A 20386-nucleotide genomic window follows, 5' to 3' on the forward strand; every position below is an offset into this window, starting at 1 on the left:
TACTGCCCCGAAAGAGAAACAGTTCTTATCTAAAGGTGTCTCTGTTGATGCCATGGTGGTGGCCGCAGCCACTAAGAAGGATTTAGCCGATCCTTCGGTACCTGTACATCCTCCTAATAAGGAGTCTAGGACCATGGACAGGTACGGTAAGCGGAAGTTTTCCTCAGCGACCTTTGCCATGCGGTCGCTGAACTACTTGTGTCACTTCACCTGTCTCCAGAGGGATTTACTCAAGGATATGGGTGATGCTATGCAGGATCCAACAGCTGAGGGGTTCCAAGACAAAATGAACTCCCAGTTGGCAACCCTGAATTAGATTGTCAACTCCTCCATGCGGCTTATCTCATATGCAGCCGATGGGGCGAGTAGGGCCGCAGGCGCAGGTGTAGCTTTACATCGCCACGCCTGGATGCGGCTTTGCAATTTTGCGGACCCTTTCAAGGTGTCCTTCACCAATTCCCCTTTGATGGCTCAACGTTGTTTGGACCTCAGGTGAAGGATACATTGACTAGGTGCGAGCAGGAAGGTAAGACTCTCTCTGCCGTGGGAGTCCGTTTTTCTACCCCTTTCAGACCTTATCCCAAAGGTCAGAGGGGGGGGGATGTGGTTCCTCAAACCACAAGGAGTCTCATCTGATGCAAAAAGCCGATTCCCCTCTAGAGGCAGGGGGGGAACAACAATAGACGCCGCCCTAGGGGCAGAGGTGGTCCGCAAAACCAGGGTAGCAGAGAGACTTTCTCTGATAAACCCTTTCAGCATCCCTGAGGAGCTGCCCTGCTGTCCACCTTCGGAGACAGTCGGGGGAAGATTATCACTGTACCCAGAAGCCTGGCTTTCCCTCACTCAAGACAAATGGGTACAGTCGATCATATCCGAGGGTTACAAAATCCCCTTTATTCACATCCCACCCCAACCCAAAGGATCCCTTCCAGACATTCCACCCAGTCTAAGGGAACAAGCAGCGTTAGAAATATCAAAGCTGCTGTCAAAAAGATCTATCCAGCCAGTCCCAGCAGACCAGAAAGGATCTGGAATCTACTCCAAATTCTTTTTGGTACCAAAAAAAACAGGGGACTGGAGACCAATACTGGATCTCCGCAAGCTAAACAAGTATGTGAAGAAAACAAAATTCCGGATGGTCACGCTACAGTCCATTCTACCCTTCTTGGGTCAGGACAATTGGATGTGCTCGATAGACCTTCAGGATGCGTACTACCATATCAAAATGCACAGATGCTCCAGGAGGTTTCTCCGCTTCAGGCTGGGAGCCAGTCACTACCAGTTCAGAGCCCTGCCCTTTGGTCTCACTACAGCCCCCCGAGTGTTCACCAAATGTATGGCAGTGGTCGCGGCTCACTTGAGACCTCAAGGATTCCAGGTGTTTCCATATTTGGACGACTGGCTCCTTACCGCCACCACCAGGCGTCAACTTCTTCTATCCAGAGACTTCACCATTCAAACTTGCCAAGCTGTAGGCATTTCAGTAAATTTCAAAAAATCTGCCTTGTCAATCTATTACCTTTATAGGCGCGACCTTAGACACAGTTCATCTTTCTGCCAGACTGACAGAGCAAAGAGTATCAGATATCCACAAACACGTTTACCTCCTGCTTCAATGCAACAAGATCAAAGCCAGGGTAGTCTTGAAGGTATTAGGACTCATGGCGGCTACCATTACACTTCTCCCCTTAGCTCGTTTTAACATGCGGATCCGCCAGTGGATGCTGTTTTCTCAGTGGTCCTTCCAACAGCTCCCCGATGTCTCACATCATTCTGCTAACCCAATCATGCAAGAATAACCTGTCTTGGTGGATGACATCACCTCAAGTTCTTCAGGGCAGACCCTTCATCCCTCCTCCCCCAATCGCCACGGTGACAATGGACGCCTCCCTGATCGGGTGTGGGGGGGGCATTATCAGGGCAGGACAGTCCAGGGCACGTGGCAATCTTTCGAGTGCCACTTGCACATAAATGTCTTAGAGATGAGAGCAGTGCTTTTAGCGTTGCAAGCCCTTCAGGACTCTCTTCCCACAGGGACTATTGCAATTCAGATGGACAACATGTCCGTAGTGTGGTACATCAACAAACAGGGCGGAACCAAGTCCTGTCCCTTATGTCGAGAGGCACTCAGACTTTGGCAGTGGGCGATTTCTTCTCAGTGGTTTCTGATAGCAACGCACATTCCCGGGAAGTCCAACGTGATTGCGGACAAGTTGAGCAGGGCTATTCTCATGCCTCACGAGTGGTCTCTAAAAAAATCAGTGCTGGAAGAAATCTTTCGAAGATGGGGCCGGCCTTGCTGCGATCTTTTTGCTACTCCCCGAAACAGCAAGTATCACGATTTCTTCACCCTCTTCCCTCTACCAGGCCAACCCACCAGAGACGCTCTAGTCCACGATTGGCCCTGGGGACTTCTGTATGCTTTCCCCCCTTTTCCACTGATCTCTCAATTAATTCAGAAAGCTATCGCCTCGAGAGTCACTATGATCCTCATTGCCCCTTACTGGCCTCGACATATATGGTTTCCGTTCCTGCATCATTACCTCTTGGAGCAGCCTTGGCATCTGGACCCAGTGCCAGATCTTTTGACCCACCAGTTGGGCCAGCTGCACCACTCCCTCCAATCTCTCAACCTCACAGCGTGGTTTCTCCGATTCCTACCCTAGCCAGGCTTCCCTTAATTTCTCATTCGGTCCGTAACATCCTGATAGCCTCTCACAAGTCTTCTACCAGAAGGATTTACAAATAGTAAGTGGAAACGTTTTTCCTTTTGGGCAGCATCAACAAATGTAGACCCCTTCACTGCACCTATCCAGTCTATCTTGGACTTCCTTGCAGAGCTTTTTCATTTAGGCTCTTCCTCATCTACCATTAGAGTACAACTAGCTGCTATATCTAACCTTTCTAAGAGGTGTCTTTTTGCTCAAGCCCCCAATCAAAGATCCCCCACCTCAGTGGGACTTGAATTTGGTCCTAGCGTCCTTGATTCTCCCCCCCCTTCGAACCTGCGGCTTCATGCCCTCTTAAGTTGCTCTCATGGAAAACACTTTTTCTAGTAGCCATAACATCAGCTAGAAGGGTATCTGAACTTCATGCTCTTTGCAGTCGTCGTCCTTACTTAGTTTTCCATAAAGACAGGGTGTCCCTCCGGACTAATCCATCCTTCTTGCCTAAGGTTTCCTCTGAGGCAAATCTAAACCAGACTATCGATCTCCCTGTCTTCTTCCCTGATTATTCCAACAGATCGGAACAAAAGTTACATTTTCTAGATGTTCAGCGCCAACTTCGATATTATTTAGACAGGACTAAACAGGAAATCTGACCAGCTCTTCCTGTCTTATGTGGAAGGGAAATTGGGCCTTCCAGTTTCTAAAGTGTCCCTTTCAAGATGGCTTACCTCTATAATTACCTTCATCTATGAAATCAGACATCAAAAACTGCCTTCAATACCTAGAGCTCATTCAACCAGGGCATTAGCTACATCTGTAGCTTTTCAGGACAGGCTACCAATAGATTCCATTTGTGCAGCAACCACATGGGCTTCTCTTCATACCTTTATCTCGCATTACAAATTGGATATGGCCCCCAGAAACTGTGCCAACTTTGGTTCCACTGTTCTCAAGAGTCTGTTCCAATAAGCCACCCGGGGTAAGGTGCTAGGGACGCGGTCCCATCCAGCAAGAATGAAGGCGAGATTGACAACTTAACATTGAGAAGTTATGTACCTACCATAACGTTCCATGTTAGTTGTCTTCTCACCTTCTTTCTTGCGTCCCACCCTCCTTCCCCCCAGCCTGGACAGACCGATAGGAATTTTTGGGATCTTCCATTGGGGCTTCCTTCCCACATGTTCTACTACCTCTATTCTCCCTTTTATGTTTGTGGTAGCTTACATACATGTTTATATAGAGGTGGGTTCTTTTTCTCTCTTCTCCATACTATGGAGACTAGAACTGCTTGGTTTTAGCTATCAAACGAGATCTGAGTAGTTACCGCCTAGCATTGTGGGATATAGGGGAGCCTCGAGCCGGTGGAATTAGCTCTCGAGCTTTAGTATTGGCCGAGTCGGAGTGAGGATCGGCTCCGAACCCATCCAGCAAGAAAGAAGGCGAGAAGAAGACAGCTAACATGGAACGTTATGGTAGGTACATAACTTCTCATTCTGCCTTCTGTCAGAAGGGAGACAAATTTTATGTGGGTAAAGCATTATGGGATATTACTGCAGACTCCGATTTTCCTCAGATTTTTTTCTTGTTACCCCATAAGGATACACAGCCATTATTTGCATTCAAACACAGGTTTCTTACTAACCACATGCACCATTCCAAAAATAACTCGCCACCCAAGGAATGCTGTCACTGAACTGTAATATAGGCATGCTAGAAAAAGTATTGTGAGTTTAAGTTCAGGAGACGGTGCAAATTCTGTCAGTTATAAGCATACATTTTGTAGTTGAGTTTTTGATAATTGAAAAAAATTACAGGGGTCACCATCTGAAGTATAATAGAAAAGTCTCACCCTTGGAAACCATCTTTTTGAGCATGATGCTTGCCTTGCCAAGTAGGTATGCCTTTTATTGCAGAGAACAAACAGCTCCATTGTTGTAAATCTCATTTCCTGGGTAGAGAGTTGTTTTTGCAACGGTGTAGGTGGTTAGTAGGAAACCTATCTTTGAACACAAATATCATCTATGTGTCTTTATTGGGGCAACAGCAAAAAGTCAGAGTATTGTTTGACGTCTGCAGTAATATCTAATAATGCTTTGCCCGTGTCAATTTTGCAATAGGTTTTGACTTGTCTCCTTTGAAGTCAGTAGTTATGCCCATGAGTCTTTAACTCATAAAGATAGCATTATTAAACAACAAAATGAGTAATGGTGAATAAATAAAAGTTATGTATCACCATAATGATACATCTGCGTTGTCTGTGTTCTTCCTTCTTGGACTGATGGGTCTTGGAGCCAACCTCAGATTCGACTTCTGCCACTTCTAAAGACTTGCTTTCTTAGCCCGAGCTCCTCCCCTTACCCATAACCCTCCTGTTTAGTTTGAATTACTACAGATCGAGTTTGCCCTTTCTTCAGCCTATATCATTGTGTGTAGCACAGTAGTAAGTAATACATTATTATTACAAATAAGATCCCATTCAGTCTGCAAAGAAAGAAGGAAAGGAAGAGTAAAGGACTGGAGCTCATTACCAGGCAGGCAGTATGACACACCTCATGTCAATCTAAGAGGATATGAAATTAAAAACCTCCAACTAGCAAAGGGATTGGAGGGTGGGAGGTTGAGGAAGGACAAAAAAACAAATACAGATGCATCGTTATGGTGAGTATGTAACTTTTTTTATGTGATGTTGTCATTTTCGTCTGTTCTTCAACCGATGGGTCAGAGTCCCCAGCTTGAGAAACTCCAGGGTGGTCCTCAATGAAGGGTATTCCATAGTACAGCAGAGCCAAACACTGCCCTATTTCTAGACGGAGCATCCATTTTGTTGGGAGCAATGAAGGTACAAGTGTTAGACCAACTCGCAGCTGCACAAATGTCATCTGTGGAAGCTCTGGTCCTGAAAGCAAATGATGTGGCCATGGATCTAGTGGAATGAGTTTTAGGAGATTTAGGAAGTGTTAATACATTGTTCTTATAGACAAAAGCAGTGGCATCAGTGAACCATTTGGCTAACGTCAACTTTGAAACTCATTTACCCAGCTTGACTTTGGAAAAGGAAAGAAAAATCTTTTGTTCTCTGGAGATAGAATCTAAGCTGTCTATGAACATCCAAAAGGTGCAGCATGCATTCTTCTTTGTTGGAAAAATTTGGAAAGAAAAGAGGAAGGTTGATGTACTGATTTATAGCTGTTTCTGAAGCCACCTTAGTTATAAAGAAATGATTAATATGGAGAGACAGTGAACGATTGGGTATGGTGGCTTAGAAGAGAAAGCCTGGAGTTCTGCTGTCTATTTCACCAATGTGATTGCAAGCAGGAAAGCAATTTTAAAAGACAAAAAACTTTAAATCCACCTTGGCTGCTGACTCAAGGGGCGGGGGGGGGGGCTGAGTCAGGGCTTGAATTATAGTTGAACCCCATGGACGAGTAGAATCTTTAATAGGGGGTAGAGTAAGAAGGTACCTTTGAGAAAGGCTTTGTATAATCTAGATATCAGGGACAAATGGTTATGTCTTTCTTGAAAATTCAAGATGGCTGCAAGTTGTAACTTTATTGTAGAATAACTAGCTCTACTTTTAAAAACAGAAGCAAGAAAGTCTAGAAGAGCTGGAATAGGTGGTGAAACTGGGTCTAATTTCCCCTGGACAGCCCAAAGAGAGAATCTCTTCCACTTGCACTTATACACCTTCCTAGTTGTATTTGAGAGTCTGAATGTCCGGGTGAGTTATCCATGATGGATGAGAGAGGAGATCCTGGGTTGGATTGTACACCCAAGAAAGGTGCACTAGATGAAGCCACAGAAAGAGAAACCATACTTGTCAATGCCAGAATGGGACAATGAGGATTATTTTGCACTACCGGTGAGACTTTTTCTACAGGAATTTGGGGATTAGAGGAGTAGGAGAAAATGTAATTAGGAACCCAGGGGGACATTTGTGAGTTAGACAGCCTCTTGGTGACTCCCCATCTGGGGGATCAGAGCAAATACCTTTTGCACTTGGAGTTGAGAGGGGAAGCATTGAGCTCTTAACATGGCTGGGCCCATTGCTGGAAAATCATTACCGCCCCCATGGTGTTGAGACCACTTGCAAAGGAGTAAGATGGACCTGATCAGTTTGTTTGCTGGCATGTTGGACTTCCCTGGGATAGACTATGTCAAAAGAAAGTGGCCAGAAGAGATTGCTCACTGCCAAACCCTCATAGCCACTGGACTTAGGGGGTAGGATATGGTTCTCCCCGCTTGTTGATGTACCAGACTACTCCATAGTGTTCATCTGGATGGCAGTCATGCCTGGTGGGAGAGCATCCTGAAACACCTGCAGTGCTAACAGGACTGCTCTCATTTCCAGAACATTGATGTGAAGATTGACCTCCAGTTGAGATCAAGTGCCTTGTACTGTCCTTCCCAAGTAATGCCCCCTCCCCAGCTGGGAGTTTCCTGTAGTCACTGTAGCTGTGGGTGGTGGAAGAATAAAAGGGTGGCTCTAAGAAACTTTTTCTGTGGTAATCCACCAAGCTGTGTGTTCCCTTGCAAATCTTTGTAATCTGTATCCGAGTAGACAGCTGCTATCATGTTACTGACCATTGCACTGCAAGTATCCACTGCAGTATACTCTTATATTACCTTGCTAGGGGCACTAGAGTTATGGAAGCAGCCATAGACCCTAGCAGTTGTAATACCAGTCTTGCTGACAGAAGGAAGACAGTGGATGTGGGATACATGAGTCTGTAAAGTGATTTTTCTTGTCTGCAGTAAGTTTGTGATTTGGGTCACCATATTCAGGTGAGCACCAATAAACTCCATGACTTGAAAGGAGGAGAGGTGAGACTTGGCATAGTTCACTGTGATGCCCAGTTGAAAAAAAAGCTGGAGCAAATAGTCCCTGGCTGGAATCACTAGTGGCTTGGTGGGAGCAGGGATGAGCCCGTCGTCAAGATTTGGAAACACCCGGAATCCTAGCAGGCTCAAACAAGCTGCAACCACTGTCATGCACTTGGTAAACACCCTGAATGTTGTGATGAGGCCAAAGGGCAAGACACTGAACTAGTAATGACTGCCTACCAGACGGAAACATAGAAATCTCTTGGATCGCATGTCTGTTTTGACGTGATATAGTACACATCCTGAAAATATGTTGAGCACATCCAATCATCCATGCACAACAGAGGTGCAATGAATTGAATCATAGCCATTAAAAACTTTGTGTGTTTGATATACTGGTTCAACTTGCTGAGATCCAAGATAGGTCTCGGGTCCATATTTTTTCTTTGGCAACAAATGAACGTCTAGTAAGTTCCGTGTCCTTGCTGGTCTAGAGGGACCATTTGGATGACACTTTTGGCTAGCAGTGTTTCTATTCCTGTAGCTGTTGCGTTCATATGACTGGGTGGAATGTTGGGAAGTTTATATATTGATTAGGAGGCTGAAGAGAAAAGGGTATGTAATAAACTCTTGATATGGTCCTGTGCACCCAACTGTCTTTGGTGACTGCTGTCCTGGTTTTAGGGTGCAGTGATAAGCGCCTCCCCTGACTGCCTCAGACTACAGCAGTCTGGCAACTTTTCAAAAGCGCTGGTAGGGCTTCAAAGAGGAGGGATCTGTGGTGCTGTAATTTTGCAGGCCTCTGCTGCCACAGGGGCATTGTCTACCATTGGAGATTCCACACTGCAAAGGGGAATTTGTCCCCATAGAGTTCTAGGATGAGCTTTGTGACTAACTGAACCACATCTTCCTACCATCTCTCTTTGGTTTCATGAAAAAGTCCTTTGAGGAATAGAAATGTATATCCCTATGGCAGATAATGATATCCTGTCTTGTTCACTCCTAGATAGGGATGTTATGTTGTCCTATCTCACCTTCATTCTTGCATGTGGGTTCGGAGCCGATCCTCGGCTCCGACTCTGCTGTTTACAGGAGCTCAATCTCTATGTTGGCTTGTGGCAAGGTAGGTATCCCATCATGCAGTGGTATCAACCCCCAGATCTCGTTTGCCACTGTACGAGTTCAGAAGTGCTCTTCTTAGCTGTGGCTAAATTAAACCTTTTCTACTGTATTTTTACATATAAAGCTTGTTTTTTCATAGATAGAACAATTAGAATACTTCCTTTAGATAAATCGTTAATCTTAGGATATAGTTGCCGCTGTTTTGTCAGCTGTTTGGGCGATGTTTTTTCTGCAGGCCTGTGTTTTGTTGGTATCCCATAGTGGCAGTTTTAGAATATTTCCTTCTAGAATTTGCTGTTTTCCTCTTGTTGAGCCCTTTGTCAGCTCTTTATTAGCTTGGATAGTGTATATTTACATTGCAGGACTTACCATAGTTTAGTCCATTTTCTTGGTATTAGCTTTCTGCCTGTGTGTGTGTTTGCCTAGGCTTAGGTAACTTAGTTAAAAGTTAAGTTTGAGGACCCAGTCCTCTATTGATCTTGCCTTTTCTTATTATAGTGTGGTGTGTTTTTTCCCTTTAGATAAACCTATTTGCCCGTCATTTATTACAGGGTTTTTTCTAGTGGTGTGTTATTTTCCTATTTCTTGGCAGGGCTAGGCCTGTTTAAGTTAGAGGACCTAGTCCTCTCTTTGGCATTTACTTCTCTTTTAGTGTGTGTGTTATTTCTTCTCCTCCCAGTAGTTAGGGTCCATTTTAGTTAGAGGACCTAACTAATTCCTTTTTGTACCTTTCCAGTGCATTTCTGCTTTTGTTTCCTGTGTGAAATTATGTCTAAGGAGTCTATAGAGAAGGATCATAAACCTTCGGGTTTTAAGAAATGTAAAAAGAGTCCTTCAAGAAAGGAAAAACAAATTGATTTTGAAAGGTCTCCTGAAACCATCCATCTGATGTTGTTAATCTTCATTCATTCCTTACTGATGGGTTATCGGTTCTGTCCTTGGAACCGAGCCGGCCTTATACCAAGCTCGCTTCAGCCAAAAACCCTTGAGCCAAGATCCTACACAGAATGCTCTGCTCCCTGTTACCTTGGATCTCGTTTGCCACATTGCTGTACAGCCGTGTCAACCCACTCTCTCTCAGCTAAGTGAATAATTTTTTGAAAGTTTCTATATTGATAGTGTTTTAAAAGTTTTCAATCAGTTACTATTTCTATACTCCTATCATATCTTTAAGACTCTCTCCCTATAGTTTCTTACCCTTTATTACCCTTTTTCTTACTTTTGAGGTAATTCTTCATTACCATCGTTGCAAATCCTTCTTTTCTCTCTTCTTACCCTTCTGGGTAGCTTTCTTAACTCTTTGGTAATGTCGTTCTTCTCCACATCATTATGTTGGACAAGAAAAGTAATGTTGGTTTCAAACAGTGTAAGGATTGCGGCCGTAAGGTACCGCTTTCAGATGGCCATGATTTATGGGTCTATTGCTTGAATGTCTCCCACCTTTCAGTGGATCCCCCGTGTGGGATTTGTAGAAATTTTTCGACCAGCATGCTCAGTGAAAGAAAGAACAAGTTAATCATGAAAGGCCTCCTTAAAACTCTCTTCTGTGAGGCTATCTCTGGGTCAGAGGGCTCACCCCCTCCTGCTAAACCCCGTAAAAGGCATTCTTCTTCCTTCCTCCTCGAGGTCGCTCACTTCATCTCCCTCTGGTGATCGCAGGGAGTCAACTCATAAGAAGGTAAAAATTTCCAGTCTGGCGCTGCCACCTGTGACCCTTTCGGCTCCAGGCTCGGCACCACTCCAGTTGATTCTTGCTCCAGCTATGTCCTCTTTATCGCCACCGGCACCAGAGTTCCCGATGCAGACACTTACGGCTCTGACAGTTTCATCGCAGCCTTTACCGGTACCGTCTCTGCAGGTACAGTCTCCTTCGGCACCATTGGTGCAATCTCCTTCAGCCCCGAGTTTAATGATAGTGTCCTCTACGGTGCAGACACCTTCAGCACCGACATGCTCCTTGGTGCAGTCCTTTTCAGCACCATCATTACTACCTGTGCAGACACCTTCCTCGACGGCGCCATACTCTGTGCAGACACTTGCCTTTATGGTGTGCAGACACCTTCGACTTCTATGGCGCTGTCTTCGTTGGCACAGACTACCTCAACACCATTCTCCTCAGTGCAGACACCCTCAGTTCTGGGCTCTGCACCACTCAATAGTAAGGACCAAGTACTCTCCTTCTTTGGATCCATTTGTTGGTAGCCAATATAGCCCTTTTCTAGAAAGGCCAGAATTGCCTTCGGTTTCTGTATGAGGTCAACGAGGAGCCTCTCTGAACAATATGTGTTGCGGCTTGTCGACCAGTTGCTTGTGGCCAGGGGTCTCTCTCAACTGTCTAAAGCTACAGAACTCCCCACTGAGGAAGTACCTCACAAGGTTTTGTGCAAGAGGAAGCACATACCCTCCACTGAGGAGTCTTTGACTGAAGATACGGACTTTGATGAAGGGAAAGGGTCCCTACAATCATCCTCTGATGAGGTGTCCTTTGGTGGCATCCTTGAGATCTTAAGGCAGAGGGGTGACTGGAAGTCCTCCAATTATTCCTCAGAGGAATCTGTATTCTTGCAGACCTTTCATGCTCAGCCCCCTACCTCCTGGGTTACCCCACCGCCAGATGAGCTTATCCAGCTCATCGTCCAGCATGCATGGAAGGCTCCTGACACCCTGGAAGCTATACTGCGGAGGCCTGACAAGATCTTATCTGCCCAGCTGAGTATCCCCATTGGTCAAAAGGTCTTCCAGTAGATGCCATGGTGGTGGCAACTGCAACCAAGAAAGACTTGGCGGAAGAGAGACAGACTGTTCATCCACCCAACAAGGAGTCCCAGGCAATAGACAGACTTGGGAAGTGTGTTTTGCTTCATCGACCTTTGCCGTAAGGTCCTTGAACTACTTGGCACACTTTACAAGGCTCCAGAGGGATCTTATCAACCAAATCTCTGAAACCTTGGCAGGAGCTGTTTCAGATGATGTCTGTGACAACATAGCTTCTCAGATAGCAACCCTAGAATCCATATCCAATTCTTCCATGTGTCTTATTTCATATGCAACGGAAGGAGCGGTAGGCACAGGTATAGTCACAAGACATCATGTCTCGATGTGCCTTTGCGGATTCCTTTAAGGCTTCCTTTATGAATGCCCCCATCGAGGCCGCTTCTTTGTTTGGCCCTAAAGTTAAAGATACGCAGGCATGATGCAAACAAGATGGCAAGACCCTATCTGGCATTGGTATCAAACACTCCACTCCTCAACTATTCTACTCTAGAAATCAGAGCAGCAGGAAGATGTGGCACAGAAAATCACATGGCTCTTTCCATGACGCACGTGCCGAGGTCTCCCGTAGAGGCAGAGGGGTAAACTCCAATGGAAGACGCCCCTTTTGGGGCAGAGGAGATCCACAAAACTGGGGTTCCAGAGATTCTTTCTCTGGGCAATCCTATCAGCGCTCCTGAAGCGTTGCCCTACTGCTCACCTCTGGAAGCAGTTTGGGTTGTTTTTCCTTGTACTCTACTGCCTGGCGAAACATAACCATCGATTCTTGGGTACAACGGATAATACCCAGAGGCTATCGCATCCCCTTCCATCTCTGTACAACCTCATCCAGAGATTTACTCGACGTTCCACCCAGTCAAAGGGAAGCAGCACATGAAATCTGAAAGCTGCTACAAAAACAGAGTCATCCAAATGGTCCCCCCAGACCAGATAGGATCCAGTTTTTGCTCAAGGTTCTTTTTGGTGCCAAAAAAGACAGGGGACTGGAGACAGATTCTGGATCTCAGCACACTGAACAAATTTGTAAAAACAGAAAGATTCCGGATGGTCATGGTTCAGTCTATCCTTCCTCTTCTGAAAGAAGATTGGATGTGCCCTGTAAATCTTCAAGATGTGTATTACCATATAGAAATGGACAAGCGCTCAAGAAGATACCTCCGCGTCCACATAGGAGCCAGTCACTACCAATTTCGAGCACTGCCCTTCGGTCTCTCTACAGCCTCCAGAGTGTTCACCAAATTCATGGCAGTAGTCATCACTCACCTGCGACTTCAAGGATTCCAGGAATTTCCATACCTAGATGACTGGCTCCTCACCGCCCCCACCAAGCGTCTACAGGAAGAAGCCCTTGACTACACTCTTCTCACAGCACAACACCTGGGAATTACTCTAAACTGGGAGAAGTCCAACATGACCCCAGCACAGTCTTTAGAATTAATCTGGGTACTGTTGGACACAAGGAATTGCACAGCATCTCTTCCGGATCACAGACAGGCAGAATAAGACAACAGGTTCAGCCGCTGCTTTGTCAACAAAAATCTTCTGCTCGGTCCATACTCCAACTCTTAGGGTCAATGGCAACCTTGATCACCATTGTTCCTCTGGCCAGATTCCATATGAGACTTCTCCAGTGGTTGCTCTTGACTCATTGGTAATCTCTACAACACCCTTTGTCCTTTCGGATAAGTGTAACTCAGAGATGCAAGCAAGATTTGCTCTGGTGGACGTCTTGAAACCCCCAACAATGCTCTCGTCCCTTCAGCCCCCATCAGCCGAAAACCGCGGTGACCACAGACACCTCCCTAATGGGGTGGGGTGGGCTATGTCAGGGAAACTCAGTCCAAGGCACCTGGCCGGAGACAGACGTCATTTTGCATATCAATGTCCTAGAACTGAGGGTGGTGCTACTAGTGTTGCAAACATTCCATTCCATCCTTCCATCAGGGACTATTGCAATCCACTCAGACAACATGTCAGTGGGGTCTGGTACATCAACAAGCAAGGGGGCACCAGATCTTATCCGGTATGCCGAGAGGCATTGGGAATATGGCAATGGGCGATAGCTTCTAACCGCTTTCTAATTGCAATGCGCATTCCCGGGAGCTGCGACGTGATAGTGGACAAGTTGAGCAGGTGCATTCTGCAACCTCATGAGTGGTCCCTCAACCCTGTGATAGCAGCAAGAATTTTCAACCGCTGGAGCCAGCAATGCTGCGACCTATTAGCCTCCCCAACCAACTACAAGTGCATCAACTATTTTGCCCTGATCCCCCCTCTGGGACAGTCACCGAGAGATGCTCTAGTCCACGCTTGGCCCTCGGGTCTACTTTATGCTTACCCTCCTCTCCCCCTCATCTCCCAATTTCTGAAGAAAGCACAGCAGTTGAAAAGCAAAGTGATCCTCTTTGCTCCATATTGGCCTCGACGAGTTTTGTTCCCCTTCCTCTGACCTCACCTGCTAGATCGACCATGGATCCTCAATCCATCCCCAACGTTGATCTCCCCTCTGCAGGGTCTGACTCACCCCAGTCTAACAATCCTGAAACTGACAGCTTGGTTTCTCCACTTCCTATGATTGCCAGGTGAGATAACCTCTCGTCCCCAGTGCGCAATATTCTTATCGCATCTCATAAATCACCCACCAGACTAATCTATCTCAGTATATGGAAAAGGTTTTCATTATGGGCAGCAAATAAACAATTAGACCCCTTGTCAGCTCCAGTTTCTGTGGGTTTAGATTACCTGTCGCATCTTTTCCAATCTGGGGTATCGGCCTCTACTATTCATGTTCATTTAGCCGCCATTTCAAATTTTCACATTGGTTTCGAGGATTCTTCACTCATGTCACATAGACTCTGTAAGACTTTCTTGAAGGGCACAACCATGGGATTTGGCCTTGGTTCTACAAGCCCTAAAAGCCCCCCCCCCCCTTTGAACCTGCGTCTTCATGTGATTTAAAGTACCTCTCTTGGAAAACTTTGTTTCTGGTTGCAGTCACATCAGCCAGACGTTTGTCAGAACTTCAAGCCTTATGCATCAAACATCCCTACCTTATTTTCCATAAGGATAGAGTATCACTGAGATCTAATTCTTCCTTTTTACAAAAAGTGGTGTCAGAGCAGTCTTTTAACATTTCTGTTGACCTCCCAGTATTTTTTCCTAATCATTCTAACAAGGGAAAGTATTGCCTGCACTCCCTGGATGTTAATAGGCAAATACGATTTTATCTGGACAGAACAAAATCTACCCGTAAATCAGACCAACTATTTTTGGCCTTTTCTGGACCAAGACTATAGATCATCCTGTCTTAATAGTTACATTGGCGTCATGGTTGAAAAATTGCATCACCTTTATCTACAACAAGAACAATATCACCTTGCCTCACAGGGTGAAGGCACATTCTACAAGGTCTATGGCAACTTCAGCAGCTTTCCATGCTAGGGCTTCCCTCAATGGTATTTGCTCAGCTGCGACTTGGGCCAAACCTCATACTTTTAGCCTTCATTATAAATTGGATTTGGCCTCCAAAGGTAGAGCTTCTTTTGGCTCCATGGTGCTCAGGAATGTCCTATGAGGGCCACCCAGGGATACAGGTAGCTGGAGAGACTGTCCCATCAGTAAGGAATGAACGAAGATTAACAACATCAGATAAAGAAGTTATGCCTTACCATAACGTTCCATCTGTGTTGTTGTGCTTCATTCATTCATTACTCCCCACCCTCCATCCCCCTCTGGAGTTTCCTGGTTGATGTCATATACTCTTTCATTGTTGGTCTGTTATGACCAGAGGTAGCCTCTACTTTTGTCTGTCAACTTGCAAACTCGAGATCTGAGATAACAGGGAGCAGAGCATTCTGTGTAGGATCTTGGCCCGAGGGTTTTTGGCTGATGCGAGTTTGGTATAAGGCCGGCTCGGTTCCGAGGATGAAACCGATAACCCATCAGTAATAAATGAATGCAGATCAACACACAGATGGAACGTTATGGTAAGACATAACTTCATTTTTGAGGAAGCTTTAGGTAGTTGTTCTTCCTCCTCACAATCTACTAAGTCTCCCTCTAGTCGGAAAGAAAAGACTGTTAAAAGGCCATCTCCACTGTTCTCTGCGAAATCTGGACCTCCTGAGAAAATACCAAAAACTATTAAGACTTTTAGCTCATTGGGTCCACTGTTTTCGGAGCTGACTGAGGTTATTACTATTGACATGCCTATATCGGCCCCAAGAACTTCACAGCCGAAAAAGGATTCTTCAGCTTGGAGCTGGTCAACAGATATTCCAACAGTCTCCCCTACACTGAGATCACCTATTTTTCAAAGATCTCACTCTCCAACCCTTTCCTCCAGGTCCTCTAGGAGCCTATAGGATGAAGATGTGGAGAGGATGGTGCACAGACTTTTGAAGGTGCCAGGGCTGGCAAATTTGCTCTTGGCTCCTGGCCAGCTGGTTTCAGAGCTGTCCAAACCTTTTACATCCACTACTTTTCCTCCTCCGAGCCATAGCAGTCTAGCAGAGCCAGAATATCCATTACTGCTTGCAGGAGAACCTTCGGCTCCAGCACCCCTTGAGGCCTTACCAGAACCTGTATCTGCTGCGACACTCTCGGTGCCATCCATAATGTCTAGGAGCCAAAGTTCACTGGTCGGCCCTGAGGGAGATACTCTGACCCAAGCCTCTTCGGTTCCGAGTCTACCTCTCGGTTTGTCTGCTTGACTGAGCTCAGCTCCTACATTGACTTCAGAACCGATCTCCCTGGAACCGAGGGGGTACCTCTGCTTCTTCAGAACCGGTGGTGTCCTCGGAACTGGGAAGTCGGCCTTCGAGCTGATGAGAAGCGTGCTGGCCAAATCTACAGCTCTGCGCAAAGATACTGATGTTCTTCCCCTAAAAGCACCGGCTTCTGTCTTGGCACCACCCTATCCACAGGACAGCAGAGATCCGCACCCTTAGGAGCACCCTTTGGGTGATCCCCAATCTTCCGAAACCTCCCCAGAATACCTTTCTGAGGCACCCCCTCAGAAGAAAACATGCATGAAGCATGTAGACTCCCCTGTTGAGTCTGTCACCTCCGACACTGACCTCAAGGAATCAGAAGGGTCCCCACGGTCATCCTCTGAAGATATCTCCTTTATAGATATCCTTGAGATCCTAAAACAGAGAGGCGGCTGGACTACGATCACCCCTTCTGATGAGGAGTCTGATCTCAGCCTTCAGCCTCTTGGGTGTCTCCACCTTTCGACGAGCTTATGGATGTGGTCAGTCAAAAAGCATGAGAATCACCTGACACGATGGAACCAGTCCCTAGAAGGCCAAACAAGTTTTTGTCAGCCCCAAAGGAAAAAGATTTCTTGATGAAAGGTGTGTCAGTAGATGCTATGGTGGTGGCAGCAGCCACCAAGAGGGAGCTTGCAGAGACATCCTCATCTGTCCTTCCGCCGAACCAAGAGTCTCGAATGATGGACAGATATGGGAAGTGTGTTTTTTCTTCAGTGGCTTTTACCCTTAGATCGTTGAATTGTCTTACCCATTTTACAAGGCTTCAGAGAGATCGCCTGAAGGAATTAGGAGATACGCTACAAGGTACTTCAACTGCGGGGTACCAGAAAAGGTTACCACTCAGTTATCCACCTTAAACCCCATAGTGAATTCCTCCATGAGACTGATATCATACGCAGCAGATGGAGCAAGTAGGCCAGCGGGTTCAGGAGTTTCCCTTAGGAGACGCTCCTGGATGCAGTTGTGTAACTTTGCGGAACCCTTTAAGTCTACCTTCACTAATGCCCCTTTTGACAGTTCCTCACTTTTTGGACCAAAAGTTAAGGATACACTCACCAGACATGAGCAGGGAGGGAAAACTCTTTCTGCCATTGGAGTACGTTTTTCCATCCCTTCAAGACCTTACCATAAAAGGGCATAAAGGCGGTAAGATGTGATTCAAGAAATCCCAGATGCACGAGGTGATTTCTTCCCCAGGGGCAGAGGGGGAGGAAATAATGGTAGACACCGTCCTAGAGGCAGAGGGGGCCCGCAAAACCAGGGTGACCGTGATTCCTTTTGCAAACGTCCCTATCAGTGCTCCTGCAAGGAGGCCCGACTGTGCTACTCTTGGGCCAGTCGGGGGACGTTTATCTTTGTACCCAGAAGCCTGGCAAAACACCACAAAAGACAAGTGGGTACAAAACATAATATCCAGAGGATACTTCATACCCTTTTCTTACCCACCTCCTCGAACCAGAGCAATCCCGGATGTTCCACCCAATCTCAGGAATGAAGCTACCATAGAAATCCAAAAGTTGCTAAACAAGAGTCATCCAGACTGTCTGCGCAGACCAAATAGGATTCAGAACTTACTTGAGATTCTTTTTAGTACCAAAAAGAACAGGGAACTGGAGGCCCATATTGGATCTCAGCAAACTAAACAAATCAGTCATGAAGTCCAAATTCCGAATGGTGACACTGCAGTCGATATTTCCCTTTTTAGGGAAAGACAATTGGATGTGCTCGATAGACCTCCAAGATGTGTAATGGACATAAAAATGGACAGAGGATCGAGGAGTCACTTACACTTCCAGCTGGGAGACAGTCACTATCGGTTTCATGCTCTGCCCTTTGGTCTCACTATAGCCCCCAGAGTGTTCATCAAATGCATGGCAATAGTAATGGCTCACTTGAGACATCTTGGATTCCGAGTATTTCCGTCCCTGGATGACTGGCTGCTAACTGCCACCACCAAGCATCTACTTCAACAGGCCAGAGACATGACCCTACAAATTTTTGCTCAGCTAGGCATTACAATAAACAAATCTGCCTTGTTGCCCTGTCACCATATTACCTTTATAGGCACAGAAATAGACACTGTTTCAATGGTGGCTCGCCTTCCCACCGACAGAATTGCAAATCTCAAACAACCTTAGCCAGAATGTTTATGAAAATTCTACAGTGGTTACCATTCTCCCAGTGGTCACTTCAGGAGCTCCTTCTGTCTCATCTAATCATAATAACAGAATCTTGCAAGAAGGATCTCCATTGGTGGATCCAATACAATGAGTTAACCATTGGGAGACCATTCATTCCACATTAACCTATTGCTACTGTGACCATGGATGCTTCCCAGATAGGGTGGAGTATTACCTGGGAAAGACAGTCCAAGGCATATGGCAAGAACATGAGGCCCATTTACACATCAGTGTTCTGCACTCCACAACTCTCTTCCTCTAGGGACGATTGCAATTCAGTCAGACAATATGTCAGTGGTATGGTATATAAAAAAACAGGGAGGAACCAGATCATACCCACTTTGTCGAGAGGCGCTGAGGGTTTGGCAGTGGGCAATCTCTTCCCAACGCTTTCTAGTAGCAACGCACATCCCGGGGAAGTCCAGTGTGATAGCTGACAAGCTCAGCAGGGCATTATTGATGCCTCATGAATGGTCTCTAAATCAGAACATAGTGGAATAGATCTTCTGCAAATGAGGCCAGCTGTGCTGCGATCTTTTTGCCACTCCTATGAACACCAAATGCAGCAGCTACTTTGCCCTAATCCCCCCTCTGGAGGAGACACTGAGAAACGCACTTGTTCACAATTGGCCCTTTGGACTTATTTATGCCTTTCCCCCATTTCCCCTCGTATCAAAAGTCATTCAGAAAGCAAAATCCTTGGGAAGCAAGATGATTCTCATTGCTCCATATTGGCCTCAAACAAAAAAAAAAAAACACAGAGCAATGTTGTAGCTGCCTATTTTCTTTTTTTATTCAATACATTCTGTTACCTCAGCCTCACAGGCCTTCAATGGAATACCTTCAAAAGTTCCAAGAAGCTATTTATATTCCATCTCAGCATTATTTCATTTTCATTTAATTAAACAATTAAATCAATTAAACAGTTATATGCTTTCCTTTAAATATTATGCAGCTTAGAAGCCAAAGATGTGCCCCCCACACATATACACAATGTGATAGTGTTCAATCTCGCCGTTTGTTCTTACACATGGGTTCGGAGCCGATCCTCGGCTCCGTGTCGGCCGCTTGCAAGCTCTGCATCGAGAGGAAGCTCGAGACAATCTAATACCCACAATCCCCCTCTGCCTTTACCTCAGATCTAGTTTGCCGCTGCTGCGTTCGCATCGCTGGGGGCTAGCTCGAGCATCTTGAGATAAGATATAACTTTATTTTTGTTATATTTTAAAGAAAATTTGTTCTAATAGTAACTTTTGATATACTGAGTGTATGTGTATGTGAGTAGGTAGATTTTCTCGGTACCGTTAAGTTTATTAACTGGTTAGAGTTTTTCGGGGCCTACCAACCCTACTTAAATTTGACAACCGGACTTGACATTTAAATCGGATTTGACTTTTTTCCACCGGATTTGACTCTTATACTGGACTTGACTTTTATCTTTCCTGTAAAATGTCTGATAAAGTTAAATCAGGCTTTAAGCGTTGTCAGTGTGGCCAAAAAATGTCAGTTACTGACAACCATAGTTCCTGTGTCTACTGTCTTGGCCCTCTCCACTTACAAGAGGACTGTTCAATCTGTCACTCTTTTAGTGGGAGGGTCATGACAGATAGGCGCAGGAAACTCATGGACAGAGGATTATTAAAACCTTCCTTTCAGGAGGCTCTGGATGCTTCAGACCAGGCATCAAAATCCTCGAAGGAATCGAAGACGTCGGAGCCCAAGTCATCGGCTCCGAGCTCTTCGGGTAAAGTTAGATCACCGGTTCCACAGACTTCGGGGCTGAGTGTTCAACTGGTGTCGGTTCCTGAGCCTCGAGTCTTGGAACCGGTGATGGAGCTCCTCCATCGACTTTATTGAGGTCGGCTCCGTCTTCGGTTCCTTCGACCCGTTCTTCTTCCAAGCTCTCCGATGTCGATGTGGATCGTGTGGTGCAGAAGTTATTGGAGCATTCAGCCCTGTCCAAACTTATTTCAGTTTCCACCCAGTTGGTGTCGAAACTTGAAGGCCTCCCATTGTCTCCATCCATTCCTCCTCCGAGACCTGTCCA

At 45.9% G+C, this 20386-nt stretch overlaps 1 protein-coding gene and 1 non-coding gene across 2 annotated transcripts in view; one reads left to right on the forward strand and one right to left on the reverse strand.

The window, feature by feature from the left end:
- Nucleotides 1-20386, forward strand: part of LOC122793033 (cyclin-dependent kinase 2-like) — a 956998-nt gene that overhangs the window by 494239 nt on the left and 442373 nt on the right. The gene's annotated exons all lie outside the window — the stretch shown is intronic.
- Nucleotides 4407-4568, reverse strand: LOC122793804. Its single transcript, XR_006363543.1, has one exon. It is a non-coding gene; the product is annotated as a U1 spliceosomal RNA (small nuclear RNA).

Source organism: Protopterus annectens, chromosome 2.part0 (genome assembly GCF_019279795.1).
Source record: "Protopterus annectens isolate FY-2018-M chromosome 2.part0, PAN1.0, whole genome shotgun sequence".
In the NCBI taxonomy this organism is placed as follows: Eukaryota; Metazoa; Chordata; order Ceratodontiformes; family Protopteridae; genus Protopterus; species Protopterus annectens.